Below are 16,502 nucleotides of genomic sequence, written 5' to 3'. Positions count from 1 at the left end.
TTCCGTCGGAATGTCCGTCAGAATATCGCTGTTTTCTTGTAGTGTATCCTTTATATATTATTTAAAAAGCATAACATATATGCTATGGTAATGTGTCAACATTAGAACAATTTTTAGAGTTACTATAGAAATATGTTTTAATTAATAAAATAATTACAATACATGTCATTCGTTATTTGATCTAAAATCTAAACAAAAACTATATTTTTCATTAGATTAACAATAAAATTAATTAGTAATATACCAAAAAAATTTCTTCTTTCTTTTTTCAAATAAAAGTTATAGAATTACTTAATATGATTTAAAATATATATGACAATTAATTATATTGATTAATAAAGATTTGACAACAATTTATTTATCATCTACCATTTTTTAATTTTATATTATTATACTTTGAATATTTGATAATTATTAAATTATACTAAAATTATTAAAAGTTCCACATTAAAATTTTGTGTTTAATAGTTAATTTTTTATTATAAATATATAAATGATTATAACGCAATATAAATAGAAATATTCATTTAATAAATATCAAATTAAAAATATATATAATTATTGTTTAACTTAAATTATATATCATATAAATGTTTTTTTTAATGAAAATTTGAAATTTATCAATATGGGCCATTTACAAAAGAATGAAAGAAATGCTTATGAACTAATCAATCTTGTTCAACTGAAAGATGAAGATGTATGCCTTAAGTGTCAAACACTTCGAACCAGCGTAGCAAGGGACCCTCCAGTTTGTGAGGAGGCTTATATCTTAGTGCTAGAACTCTATTCCTGATTGCTTTATCAATCACTCGAATAAGCTGAGAAGTCCCTTGAATACCTTTTTGATGTCTGCGTGCATTTTTCTCCCTCCAAACATGATAAGCTGTAGTTTGAAATACCATTCTTATGAACCCTGTCCATCCTGGTTGATGCTCCTGCCTGAAGAAAGTTCATAGTATATCTTGCCAGTCCGGGTTTAATCCTTGACCCTATGAGCCCTCCTGCCATTCTATCCCATACCTTATAGGCATAAGGACAAGCTATGAACAAGTGATCCCTCGTTCATCCTTCTCACTGCATAAGATACACTCTTGCTGTATACCCCAAAGCCTTATTCTATCACATGTGGAGAGTCTATTTTTTACAGCGAGCCAAGAAATGAAAGAGTACCGAGGAACACCCTGCACAAATCATATACTGCTACTCCAAGGAACTTCTTCCCGCTTGCTTCTGACCTGATCCCAAGTAGTTGAGAAGTGTGTATTATAATTGTCTGGAGAATGTCTCCAGAGAATTACATCATCGCTGTGCTGGATGGTTGGGACGGGTACTGCTTGTATCTTAGCATGTAGATCCTGAAAATGGCGACTTCTGTGTCCTCTAACTAACCACTGATCAAGCGATACAGCTTCACATACCCTCGCATTCCCTATGCCACACTGAGATAGCGTGTGTCCTGTAATATCAATAAGTTTGTCCATTTTCAGCCAGTCATCAAACCAGAAAAGTGTGTTTTGCCTATTTCCAGTCTGAACCCTGAAGGAAGGGTATGCTATGTGTCTCAGTTTTAAAAGCTTCCTCCAAATCCAAGACCCCTTGGCATCTTCTTTAGCATCCCAAAATGAACTATGTCTCAAGAGGTTGTTGAACCCAAGAGACCCAAAAAGAACCTGTCAAAGTAAACAGCCTCCAGATCAGAGAGAGAGAGCAAATACTCTAGCTGACTCACGAAGCTTGCGCAGCCCAAGGCCTCCTTCGGTTTTCGGGTAACACAAGCCCTCCCACTTAACCTTCGCTTTATGAGACTGATGAGGAGATCTTGACCACAACAAAGCGCTGCGAAGACTTTCAATAGTATCAAGACAACAAAAAAAGTTCTCATTAGTCTGATGGTATAGTCAATTATCATTTAAAAATTTATATATTTAGTATTTCAATTAACCATTAAAATATTTGTACATTATTTTATTGCGCCTAAGAGCACGTTCAACGCTGTCTCTTAAGTGCGTATTTAACGCTTAAACGTGATTAAAAGAAATAAAAAAAGACAAAACCCGAAGCCACGTTCCTTAATTAGGGGCGCTATGATACCGAATGTTACGGGCACGTGTCACACAATAATTGGAAAGGGCAACGGTGGAGACGCGTCTTTGTTTCATCTTCTTTCTTTTCTCTCTTTCGGTTTCTCCGTCTCGACGACGAGAAGGGCGATTCCTCTGGCTCTCGGTGGCTCTTCTCTCGTCGACTCCTCCGCGACGTCTCCTCTTGTCGAGGAAGGAAAAAGGCGACGTCTCTATCGATGGCTCTGCTCGAGGAAGGATGACGGCGATTTGGATGGAGAGCTTGAGTCGGTGGCTCTCCTCGGCGATACGGCGATGTTTCAAACGGTGGGTCTCATCGACGAAGGAAAGCGACGATCTGACTTATTAATCACATAAATTTGGATTATGATTATGAAAGCGGAAACTATTACGGTTGGAATAATTTCCACTCTGCACGTGACCGTGAAATTATTAATATGTTTGTGTCTCTGTGTGTGTACCCTATTTTGGTGTATTTTTTTAACTGTTTGATGGCATTTAAGTGTATTATGTAAGTATGATTAGATATATGCGGATGGATCAAGACGCACGATCCAGGTTCAAGACGAAGATAAACGGCATCTGTTGCTCAGGCGTATGATACGGTAATACTTTGTTCATTTGGTTATGTCTTTGAGTCTTCCAATTATCCATGATCCCTTTTGTTCTTTCATTTTCTAATTTGTTTTTTTTGTTTCTTTCTGTCTTTGAGTCGCGAGATGGATGGATGAAGACGCATGATCCAGGTTTGAAATGGATTACAATCCGTTTACGCAGTCATCAAACTTTGTTGGACTACTTAATAGTCAACAAAGTATTTCCTTTGGTTCATCTCAAGTTCCAACTCCAGTCTCGGAGGATGTTGGTGAGTGTCAGGAACGAGATGGATACACTCAATTTAACGTTTCAGAGTTCCAAGAAGCAGAAGACAACGGAAGTTCACATGTCGATCTCTTGTATTCTATAAATATGCCTTCAAATATCAGCAATATGATGGATGCTCGAAGAAGAATTCGTGATAGACAATTGCATCAACAACTGAAAGATGATTTGGTTGAACATATATGACAAAAAATCGGACATAATCAAGGCAAAAACTGAGCTGTGATGCTTCTCTCAAATTATTCCATTTTATTTGAATAATCTTTGTTTCATGTTTTATTTACAAATCAATGTTTAAAATGTTATCTTTTCATATGTTTTATTTAAGAATTTTTTTTTTTTAAAGTTTATTAATTTTTAATTTCTAAGAATCCTTAATTAAGAGACTAGCATTGGAATACATTAAATGCTGCCGTCTCTTAGCCAAATCTCTTAGCACACAATTACTATTAAAAATTAGTTATGATACCCATAATGGGTTTTTGGGTTGTACATGCTCTAAGGCGCAGATTTCAATATAGTTTATATATTGAATCGAGAAGGAATCGTACACCATTGACGAGGGAAAACGGCTTATTCATACCCGAACTAGGGGTCGCTGAGAAAATACATAACCCAACTTTTACTACATGCCAAAACATACATTCACTAATCAAAAATTTGAAATTCATGCCTGAAATAAGAGTCGATAAAAAAATACATATCCCAACTCCTATTGCATGACAAAACATACCTTAACTAATCAAAAATTTGAAATTTATGGCAAGTCATTAGAAGTCAACGCTAATCTCAATCTATACTACTCCATCCGTTTCACATTGTAAGTAGTTTTAGAGAAATGTTTTTGTTTCAAAATGTAAGTAGTTTTCGTATTTCTAGGTAACTTTTACATTTATTGAATACAGTGTGACCAATCAAATTAAATAGACTTATTTTTTATTGGTTAAATTATATATAACCTATTTATTATAAAATACTTCTTAATCTTCGTGATTTTAGCCAAAACTGCTTATATTATGAAACGGAGGGAGTATTATTTTCGAAGTAATTTTTCGCAACAAAGCTCTCACATTAAAAATTAGAGTGGCTAAAGTCTATGTTACCCTTAATGAATTTTTTATATATATATTCTATTATATAATAAAATGAATTTTGTATTAAAAATCTTATATATATTTTTTTAAAAATAATTATGATGATTCTTATATATTATATTGTTATCTTAAATAATATTTTACTATTATAAAAGTAAAAAAATTAAAAGAAGTGATTTTTTACAATATTATATATTTTTTAAAAATAAGATAATTCTTATATATTGTGTTGTTATCTTGATGTAAATATTATTTACTTATAATATTTACTTATACAAATATATCTTAAAATCACTTCTTTGAAAATATCCTTATACAAATATATTGCTTCATTAATATTTACTTAGATATTATTTTTATCTTAAAATTTAACTTTCATAATAGTAAAATAATATATAATATTTTTAATATAAAATTCATTTTATTATATAATAGAATATATATAAAAAAAATTCATTAAGGGTAACATAGACTTTAACCACTCTAATTTTTAACGTGAGAGCTCTGTTGCGAAAAATTCCTTCGAAAATAATATTATTGATTTGGATTAGCGTTGACTTCTAAAGACTACACATAAATTTCAAATTTTTGATTAGTTAAGGTATGTTTTGGCATTCAATAAAATCTGGGCTATGTATTTTTTTATCGACTCCTAGTTGAGGCATGAATTTCAAATTTTTGATTAGTGAAGATATGTTTTGACATGTAGTAAAAGTTGAGGTATGTATTTTCTCAGCGACCCCTAGTTCGGGCATAAATAAGCCGTTTTCCCCCATTGACGACGAGAGGTTTGCTTTTTCTTTTGATTTTGTTAAAAATTATGTCAATATTTGTGACCCAATCAAAAAAATCACTGTGGCTGTATATGGCAAATATAAAAGAGAATTGATAGAATAACAATGAATGAGATAAAGTGATGTAATATAGAAAATATAATAAGATAAATAAAATATAAAAAATCTGAATAAATTTATTTTATATTTGTTTTTTATCAAAATTGTATAGAAATCCCCTAGAAATTATTTGAGAAGTGATATTGCTTTGTGTCATCACCATAATGATTTTGAAAGAAAAATGACGACATGACATACTAACAATGATGATAGGCTTGAAGTTAATTGTGACATGGACATTTACATTTAATGTTGATTTATATTTTTAGCAAGTTTTAGGATATTTTAATAAATCATAAATCATCATTAATATAACAATAAATAATATAATACTATAATATAAATATAATAATATTTTATAATTTTCGAAATAATATTTAGTTAGGGCTGGGCACAAGACGGGTATTTTCTATTTTGTGTGTACTTGCGACTTGACTTGCCTTGTACAAGTAATGAAATTTTTGACTTGTACTTGACTTATTAAAAACGAGTACTTGTTATTTCAAGTACTTGATCAAAAATCAATTACTTGCAAGTTACTTCTCTTGCTCTATTACTTACTATTTACGAGATTTGTGAACTATTTACGATTACTGGCGAACTATTTACGAATTTTTTGGAATATTTAAGAACTACTTACTAAATAATACTCTATTAGAAATAGACATAAAAATTTGTTTTGTTTATTCTATTTAAGAATTTAGTTATATGAGTTGTTATTACATGTTACTTGTTTAGAGAAGATATTTTTGTTATCGTGAAAATTATAAAATGTTAATATATCTAAATATGCATATATATTTTTTATTTGTCTTCTTTATGTAATAATTGACTAGAAGACAACGAGTATTTAAAAATCAAGATAGATACGAAACAAGTAACAAGTATAGAAACAGCAATAAATATTTGTGTCCAATCTTAAATGCAGTAAAAGAAAAGACAAATATAAACAAGTAATTAATTGATCATGTAACAAATAACAAGTAATGTGGCAAGTAACGGGGCGTAACCAAGTACTAAAAATAATAATGATACTTGATACTTGACTTGGTCTTGCAAGTAATGAAAATTGTCGACTTGTTAGTTTCCTTGACAACTCCTAGTACTTGAATTTTTAAGGCGGATACGAGTCAAGTAGCGAGTTTAAGGCGAGTAACAAGTAATGATGCCCGGCCCTATATTTAGTTATAGTTTTATAATTATATAATTTTTATTACTAAAACAATTCTTCCAAATTTTTTGCAGTTTTTAAAAATATTGTAATTTTCTACCTAATACCATAAGTTTTTTTCAATGTCTAAAAATTATAGAAATATTATTTATTTTATGTTTTGATAGTTATATACCTAACAGTTTTCTCTTAATTTTATAGAATTGGATATAATATATTTTAACCAAAAGAAATATATTAAAACTTGGAAAAATTTCACGTTTACCACTTTTATGGTACCACTATTTATGGTACCACTATTCATCTTTACCACCACTAAAATGACATTTTCAAAAATACATTCTTCAATAAGTAGCAAAAGCCTTTTATATTCTTGTTTTCTAAATATATAATAAATTATCATTTAAATAAATAATATATATATATATATATATATATTTTTTATGTTGTTTCGAATTATACTTTTTCAAATTCGAGCTTTTTTATAAATTTTTTTTTCAATTTTTCTTTTCGAATTTTTTTTTTATTTTTTTTCAAAATTTATTTTTGAACATCGAAAATTATGTTTGAAACTATTTTAAAACAAAATTATATTTTTAAGTATTTATTTATATATTTATTAGAATCCTAATTTCACATTCCAAAAATCATACTCCACCCCTCAACTCTAAACCATAAGTCTAGATTAATTAACCCTAGGGGCATAAGTATCTTTTACATTTTATTAAAAGTGAGGGTAAAAGTGATTAGTGTAGACATGAAAAATGGTACTATGAATGTGGTATATGTGGCAATTTCCCTTAAAACTTTTTCCAAGATTAGAATTTTAAATTAATATCTTATTAAATGTAAATTTAACTACAAATTATTTATTTTATCTTAATTTTTACATATAAAATCTAAAAATTATCAAATTTTATTTTTAAATAGAATTAAATTTTGGGGAAATTTTATGCTTACCACTTTCATGATACCACTTTTCATCTTTACCACCACTAAATGGACATTTTCTAAAATACCTTCTTCATTAAGTGGCAAAAGACTCTTATACCCTTGTTCTCTATATATATATAATAAATCATTATTTAAATAAATTAAAAATTAAAAATTAAAAAAAATAATTTTTTTTTATATTTTCGAATTATACTTTTTCAAATTCAAACTTTTTTATAATTTTTTTTCTTTGAATTTTTTTTCGAACTTTTTAAAAATCAAAAATTACATTTGAAACTATTTATTAATTTATTTATATTTTTTAAGTATTTATTTATATATTTATTAGAATCCTAAATTTTACATTCCAAAAATCTTACCCCACCCCTCGACTGTAAACCCTAAGTCTAAATTAGTTAACACTAGGGGTATAAGTGTATTTTACCATTCATTAAAAATGTGGGTAAAAGTGGTTAGTGTAAACATGAAAAGTGGTACTATAAATGTGGAATGAATGTGGTATTTGTGGCAATTTCCCTTAAATTTTAAGACTTTTATTTCTGCACATGGTGTAGGAAAACACCTAGTACTCTTTATAAAAACTCTTTGTTTTTCTCGTGAAATTGATGTAGTGATCATTATATTCTATTTATAGTTCTTTTCATAGACCTTTATGTTTTATTGGTTGTTCTATTCCGGTCTAGCTTTCCAGACCACCTCAAGTTTGAGTAATAGAATAGCCGTTTGCTGCTAAAAAAAAAAAACTCTCGTTCCATACTGAGCAGTAGGAAATGCTGATTGGCATGAGAAGTTCTCACACTCTAATGTAAAGTACATGAGGTTATAGGGATCAGACCATCGCCCGATTCTCGCAGACATACTCACAAAGCCAACGAGAAGATCAAAAAAATTCAAATTCGACAGAAGATGGCTAGACAATGAGGAACTAAGGCAAGTCATTCTGGAGGGATGGAAATCTCCTGATCTCCCCCCAAGTGCGACTATAATGGAACATATCTCCAGCTGCCGAAAAGCCTTGAGTGAGTGGAGGAAACAACACAATATTAACTCGGCGAATCTAGTGGAGGAACTAAAGGAGAAAGTCGAGGGTTTATTGAGGAAATTGCAGCAGCGCTGAAGGAACTCTCTGATGCTCTTAAAGCAGAAGAAATGTTCTGGAAACAGAAGAGTAAAGTGTTTTGGCTGAGAGAGGGAGATAAAAATACAAAAATTTTCCATGCCTTAACGAAGCAAAGGAGAACAAGGAACAAAATCACACAACTACTGGATGCAAATGGTAACATAGTTGAGGACGAGAAGGTCTGGTAGCCATTGCTACTAGCTATTTTCGGCAAATCGTTGAGTCTTCTACACGAAGCAAAGGAGAACAAGGAACAAAATCACACAACTACTGGATGCAAATGGTAACATAGTTGAGGACGAGAAGGTCTGGTAGCCATTGCTACTAGCTATTTTCGGCAAATCTTTGAGTCTTTTATTCCAGAAGACATTGAAGAGGCGTTATCTGAAGTTCCTACGACGATTACAGGATTGATGAATGACAGCCTCACAGCTCCTGTTTCCGAATGGGAAGTCAAATTAGCTCTCTTTGCCATGCATCCAGATAAGGCGCCGGGACCATATGGGATGACTGCACTTTTTTACCAGAAGTTTTGGGATATTGTCAAAGAGGATTTAACTCTTATGGTTAATAAATTCCTTTTTGATGGGACTATGGCCAATGGTCTGAATGATACAAATATATGTCTTATCCCAAAGACAACTAAGCCTAATGATATGGCTCAATTCAGACCCATAAGCTTGTGCAATGTCAGCTACAAGATCGTATCTAAGGTCTTTTGTCAGAGAGTAAAGAAAGTCTTGCCAGGATTGATATCAGAAACCTAGTCAGCCTTTGTTGCTGGAAGACAGATTTCGGATAATATCATGATTGCTCAAGAAATGTTTCATGCCCTCCGCACCAAACCGAGTGGACGTAATAAAAGGATGGCCATCAAGACAGATATGAGTAAAACATATGATAGGATGGAATGGTCATTTATTTAATCTGTGATGCGAAAGATGGGCTTCTCCGAAACTTGGATCACCTGGATTATGAGGTGCATTACGTCGGTTAAATATAAAGTTCTTATGAATGGGCAGCCAAGAGGAAATATTGTTCCAGGTAGAGGCCTGCGTCAAGGAGATCCTTTGTCTCCTTTCATTTTTATTCTGTGCACGGAAGCGCTCGTTAGCCTTCTCAATCATGCAGAGAGCCAAGGGAAGATAACGGGGATGCGTGTCACACGCGCATCTCCTTCGGTATCCCACCTTCTCTTTGCTGATGATAGCCTTTTCTTCTGTAAGGCGGAGCCCCGTGAATGTGAAGAAGGAATGAAAATAGTCAGGATATATGGTTAAGCATCTGGCCAATGTATTAACTTTGATAAATCTTCCTTACTCTTTGGTAAGAGGATTAATGCAGCTACTAGGCAAGATATTAAAGATGTTCTTGGAATACATAATGATGGTGGGATGGCAAAGTACTTGGGAATCCCAGAGGATATTAGTGGCTCCAAATGCAAACTCTTTGCATTTCTAAAGGAAAACCTGATGCATAGAGTAAATGGATGGACATGTAGATTGCTCTCAAAAGGGGGGAAAGAGGTAATGATCAAGTTCATTTTACTCGCTCTTCCGACATACGTTATGTCGACATTTTCTGCTCCCATTGGAGATTTGTGAAAACCTCGTTAGTACCATTGCACAATTTTGGTGGAGTTCGAATCCACCAAAAAGAGGAATACACTGGGCGAATGGGAAAAGGTCTGTCTACCAAAAGAAGAGGGCGGGATTGACTTCTGTTTAATTCATGAGTTTAATCTAGCACTATTGGCAAAGCAATTATGGAGATTGGTTCAGTACCCTGATTCACTGGTTGCCAGAGTCCTGTGGGGTAGGTATTATAGAATGACCTCGTCATTAAGAGCAATCTCTGCAAGTAGTCCATCATATGTGTGGACAAGCATTTTCACCGCAAGGAAGCTTTTGCTTCTAAAATCTGTTGAAGCCAGAAGAGGAAAAGGAAATACTGGAACCAAGTATCACTAAACTTCAAGCCTTTGCTTGGAAGTTGAAAGCGCCAAGGAAGATGTGCCATCTTATATGGCAATTGATAACGGGTCAGGTGGCAGTAACGAGGACTCTAGTAAGGCGAAATATGAGGTGCGATAATTATTGCCCAAGGTGTGGAGAAATAGAAGAATCTGTAACTCATGCAATATTTGAATGCCCTCCAGCTCTCCAAGAATGGTCCTTATCAGCAACTCCTACAAGCCCATGTACATTTCTAGTGTCAAGCGTGTACACAATGGACTATCTATTCTGGAGGAAGAATGATATCATAGAACCAGACCAAGACAGAGATCCTTATCTCTGGATAATATGGTATATATGGAAGACTCGTAATGATAAACTTTTCAGGGGAACCGACAGAGACCCTTTGGAACTAGTTTCATACGCAGAAAGTGAGTGTCAAGTCTGGTTTAATGCAAATGAGATGATACCACCAGTAGTAAAGGCCAGCAATAATGAAGAAAACCATTCCTTAAGCTTGGGTAATATTTGCTTGTTAGATGGATCTTAGACAGCTTCTGATCGATTTAGTGGATGTGGATGAGTCTGGATGGATAGTGAGGAAAACATACAACTTATGGGAACACGGAATTTCATTCGATGTGAATCAGCATTGCATTCGGAGGTGGAAGCAATACGATGGGCGATGGAGAATATGCTTCAACACTCGCCATGCCATAGCTTTGGAACATATTGCAAGGAGCTGATTGCAATGATAAAGGAACCCCAGGAGTGGCCAAGCTTCGCGACAGAATTGGAGAAGATAGAGACGCTGCAGATTTGTTTCCTGGACTTCAAAATCACCCATGTGCCACGAGTGCGCAACCAATTTTCTAATTTTTTAGCTAAGTCTGCTAGAACCTTTCGTAGGGAGTTATTTTTCATTGGTTGTTTTATTCCGGTCTGGTTACTCAGACCACCTCAAGCTTGAGTAATAGAATGGCCGTTCAACGTCAAAAAAAAAAACTCTCATTCCATATATTTTATTTCACAAAATAGTATTTCTTTCATAGTATTCAAAGGTTAACCTTAAATCTATAGTTTAAAGATAGTGAGAATTATAACGGATAGGATTGTGGTAAATGTCCAAATATATTCAGATTTTGTCATCTTGTTTTTTTTTTCTTAAAAAATTAAAATATTTCATTTTCTTCAATTTTAAAAAAACTGTAAGTATTTTAATTTTCAAATAGAGCCAACTATAAAATATATTCAGATTTAGTTTACTTAAATATCATAATTTATAGAATCTTGGAAGATTCTATTTTCATTTTTTCGATACTCTTAAGTATTTTAATTTTCATATGGTGACATCCATCAAAATATATTGGGTAAATTTCTTGTTTCCCACTTTTATGGTACCACTTTTCATCTTTACCTTCACTAAATGAACATTTTCAAAAATACATTTTTCATTAAGTGGCAAAAGACTCTTATACCCTTGTTCTCTATATATGTAATAAATCATTATTTAAATAAATAATAAAAAATTATAATTATAATTTTTTATGTTTTCGAATTACACTTTTTCAAATTCAAACTTTTTTATAAATTTTTTTTTTTTGAGTTTTTTTCGAAATTTTTTATTATTAATTTTTTCAAAATTTCTTTTTGAAAATCGAATATTAAGTTTGAAACTATTTAAAATTTTTTTTTTATATTTTTTAAGTATTTATTTATATATTTATTAGAATCCTAAATTTCAAATTCCAAAAACCCTAACTCACCCCTCAACTCTAAACCCTAAGTCTAGATTAGTTAACCCTATGGATAAGTGTCTTTTACCCTTCATTAAAAGTGAAAGTAAAAGTGATTAGTGTAGACATGAAAAGTGTTACTATGAATGTGGTATATGTGGCAATTTCTCAAATATATTCAGCTTTAATTTACCATAATTTATATAATTTCTACCTTTTGTTATTCGAATTAAATAAAGTACATTATATATGAGTGTAGTTATTTGAGTTTTTGTTCACCTTATCCTAAATGTTAAAAATAACTATGAGTTTTTCTGCACCATTTCAGAAATGATAATCTAAATATAATATAATATATATATATATATATATATAAATTTAAGGGGAAATTTCATGTTTACCACTTTAATGGTACCACTATTCTTCTCTACCACCACTAAATAGACATTTTCAAAAACATCTTCTTCATTAAGTGGCAAAAGACTCTTATACATGTGTTCTCTATATATATAATAAATCATTATTTAAATAAAAAATAAAAATAAAAAATAAAAATAAAAAATCATTTTTTATGTTTTCGAATTATACTTTTTCAAATTCGAACATTTTTATAAATTTTTTTATATATAATGAATTTTTTTTTCGATTTTTTTTTTTTTTTTTTTGAAATTTATTTTATTTGTTTTCAAAATTTCTTTTTGAAAATCAATAATTATGTTTGAAACAATTATTTAACTTTTTTTTTATATTTTTAAGTATTTATTTATATATTTATTAGACCACCCACAATGAAGGTGTTGAAAATCAGCTTTAACAGTTGAAACGTTTTCAATGATGGTGTTGATAAATTGAGTTAATTTACGTGGCATCAACATCTGTTGCAAAATTTCAACTGTTGAAACTTTTTTTTTGTCTAACGCTGCCACGTATCGCTTTTCGATTGGCTGTGCAGATTTGTTTTGTTTTTATCCTCATCCAATAATTCAAATGCATTTATTATATAATAATTTAAAAAAATATATATATATAAAAATTATATCAAAATTCAATACTTTTTTAATCTATAAATAGAGACTACTCTCATTTCATTTGGATATAGTAAAAACATCATCTTTTTTCTTTATAATCAACGAATTTAGTGTTTTATTCTTTTTTTTGTTAAATGGATCATAATAATAATAATTTTAAATATTATTAAAAGTTATGTTATTTTAGTTTTTAAGTTAATTATTAATACGTAATTCTTATGTTGTAAAAAACAAAAATATGAATTAAAAGTTGTGGAGTATAGTGTTGAATTTTTTGAAACAAAAACCATTGTACATGTTTAAAATGAAGTGAGTGTTGAATAAATTAGGTGTGGAAAACAGAGAAGATGATGTGAAATGTTTAAAAGAGAAAATGAGAGTGTTGAAAATGGAGAGGGTGTTGAAACCATTGTACATGGGCTTAGAATTCTAAATTTCACTTTCCAAAATCTATACCCTACCCTTCAACTCTAAACACTAAGTCTAGATTAGTTGGAGAAATTTTATGTTTACCACTTTTCATCTTTACCACCACTAAAGTGACATTTTCAAAAATATCTTCTTCATTAAGTGGCAAAAGACTCATATACCCTTGTTATCTATATATATAATAAATCATTATTTAAATATAAAAAATATAAAAAATAAAAAATAAAAAAATATTTTTTTTTATGTTTTCGAATTATATTTTTTCTAATTCGAACTTTTTTATAAATTTTTTTTTTTGAATTTTTTTTTCGAATTTTGTTTTTATTTTTTTTTGAAAATTTCTTTTTGAAAATCGAAAATTATGTTTCAAACTGTTTTTTAATTTTTTTTATATTTTTAAGTATATGTTTATTAGAATCTTAAATTTCATATTCCAAAAACCCGACCCCTCAACTCTAAACCTTAAGTCTAGATTAGTTAATCCTAGGGGTAAAAGTGTTTAGTGTAAACATGAAATATGTCACTATGAATGTGGTATTTGTGGCAATTCTCATTAGTTAACCCTAGGAGTATAAGTGTATATTACCCTTCATTAAAAGTAAGGGTAAAAGTGATTAGTGTAGATATGAAAAGTGGTACTATGAATGTGGTATTTGTGGCAATTTCCGTTAATTTAATTTATATTTTAACATTATTATTTTTATATTTTAGCTCTACCAGTTTGAAAAAGCATAATATAATCTTGTTTCTTATTATTTAGTTTAGTTTTTTTTAAAGAATTTATTTATATTTCAGTAGACATATTTTAAGAAAAATAATCTTTATTTATATTATATTAATGATTGTTTTAAGATAGCTAAGATCATCATTAACATGGACTATATTTTAAGAATTTCTAACAAATTTAATATTAATATCTTTTAAATAATTTAATTAATAGTTAAATTCTAAATCATAAAACTGAGATATTTAAGCCAATCAGAAATCAACATGTGTACGGAGTGTTTTATATTTTTCTTTTTGAGGATGTTAATGAAGAACCATTAGTTTCTATAACATCACCTTTTATCTTTTTCTTCATTATTCTAATACACATAAGCAACCCCAGTTGGATTGCCCTGAGACTATCTCCAACAAGACAATAAAACACCAAATTTAGTATTATTTCATCTCCAACAAGACAATAAAACACCAAATTTAGTGTTATTTCATCACCAACAAGACATTAAAATTAACACCGTTCCATCAAATTTGGTATAATATGAATAGTAGTTCACCAAATTTTGGTGTAATACTATTCATCACACCAAATCTTTAAAATACATATTATATTAAATTTCATTATAAAAGGTTCAATTACTATTAAATTTGTAATTAAACATGAAAATATTGTATTATTTATATTTTAGTTTATGTTCACATAATTAACAAATTAAATTTTTATTTTTATTTTCACAATAAATCACTTGATGACTATTATTATCTATCACTTACAAATAATAAAAATCTAAACATGATAAAATAATTATTTATCAGTTAAAAATAATAAAAATATATCAAAATAAAATTGAAAACATCAAATAATATATAATATTACTTTTGATGTAAAATTTGGTGTAACTGTTGGAGATGACAAAAATACAATGATACCAAATTTGATGTCATTTCAACACCAAATTTGGTGTCATTGTTGGAGTTGCCATAAGACAAAACATTACGTAACCATTGTATACTCGGATCAGAATCATTGGAACACGAAACGAGAAACAAAGATTAAAAAATGTTACATGTTAATAAACACAATAAATGATATATGCAGACTAGGGATGGAATCATTATCCGAGATTCAGATTCGATGGAAAATCCAATCCGAATCCGCTTTGAAAATCTGGATATCCGGATGGCCGGATCGTGATCCATATAGTAAAATGTTGGATCCGAATATCGAGATTTGTAATTTTTATTGATAATTATTTTAAAATAGTAATATTTATTTTTATTTTTATATTTTCATTTTATAATAGTGTAAATAGAAATAATTAAAAACAATATAGTGTAAATAGAAATAATTAAAAACAATATATATATATGTATATTTATATTGTTTTTAAATTATTTTTAATATTTAAATATATTTTAAAATTATTTATTTATTTATTTTAAGAATTCATATCCGGATCTGGATATCCGCTGAATATTATAATTTTGAAATGATATATGACGTCTGGATATTCAAGAACCCCATATCCTGATAAAAATAATGAAAACATAGATCTGCCAGATAAAGATCCGGATACAAATACATATTCCAAATATTTATTGTGATGTTTGGCTTTACATTTATATATTAAGAGATTATTATTATTATTATTGTCAACATTTTAAGAGATTATTAACTAATGTCAAATGATCATCTGTTTTATGTTTTAGAAATTATATTTTCATAACCAAACTAAAAAAAACTAAAAACCAACTCGATTGAACTGAAAAACACAAGCAAAACCGAATTAAATCGAAACAAACACAAACCAAACCGAAGTCAATCCGAACCAAACCAAACACAAACCAAACTAAATTAATTTTAGTTTACATCGGTTACAGTTTTCTTAGACCCGAACAAACCAAACAGAACTAAATCCAAACACAGTCCGAATTTAAACCAAAATTCCAACCCCTAATATTCAGGAAGGTCTCATAAACTTTTTTCTAAAGAAAATTCATTTCCTAGTTTTTTATTTAAAATAAAATATTTTGAAAATTTTGAAAAAGCGATTTTTTCGAATTTTAATATTTATTTACTTATATATATTTTAATAATTAACCAATTAAATTTATAAATAAAAATAGAATCTTCATTTAACCGTTTAGTAAACCCTACTATTTTAGTCACTTTGACTTTTAGTTGATTTTTTTAGAACAAAAATTAAAAGGGAAATCTGTTTTTTTAGAGCAAAAAAATGGTAAATATGTCCCTTTAGACTAATTTATAATACTTTATGTCCTATTAGACTAATTTTTTTCAAAATGGCAGTAATGCCCTTAAAATTGTAATTTTTTTAAAAAGATATATATTGAGTTCGACAAGGGGGATCGATCGATCCCACTTTACAAGTTATAGTGGATCGATCGATCCCGATCATTATTCAGAACAAAAAAAAA

Source organism: Brassica oleracea, chromosome C9 (genome assembly GCF_000695525.1).
Source record: "Brassica oleracea var. oleracea cultivar TO1000 chromosome C9, BOL, whole genome shotgun sequence".
NCBI lineage: Eukaryota > Viridiplantae > Streptophyta > Magnoliopsida > Brassicales > Brassicaceae > Brassica > Brassica oleracea.
Note: the sequence above shows the minus strand (reverse complement) of the source record.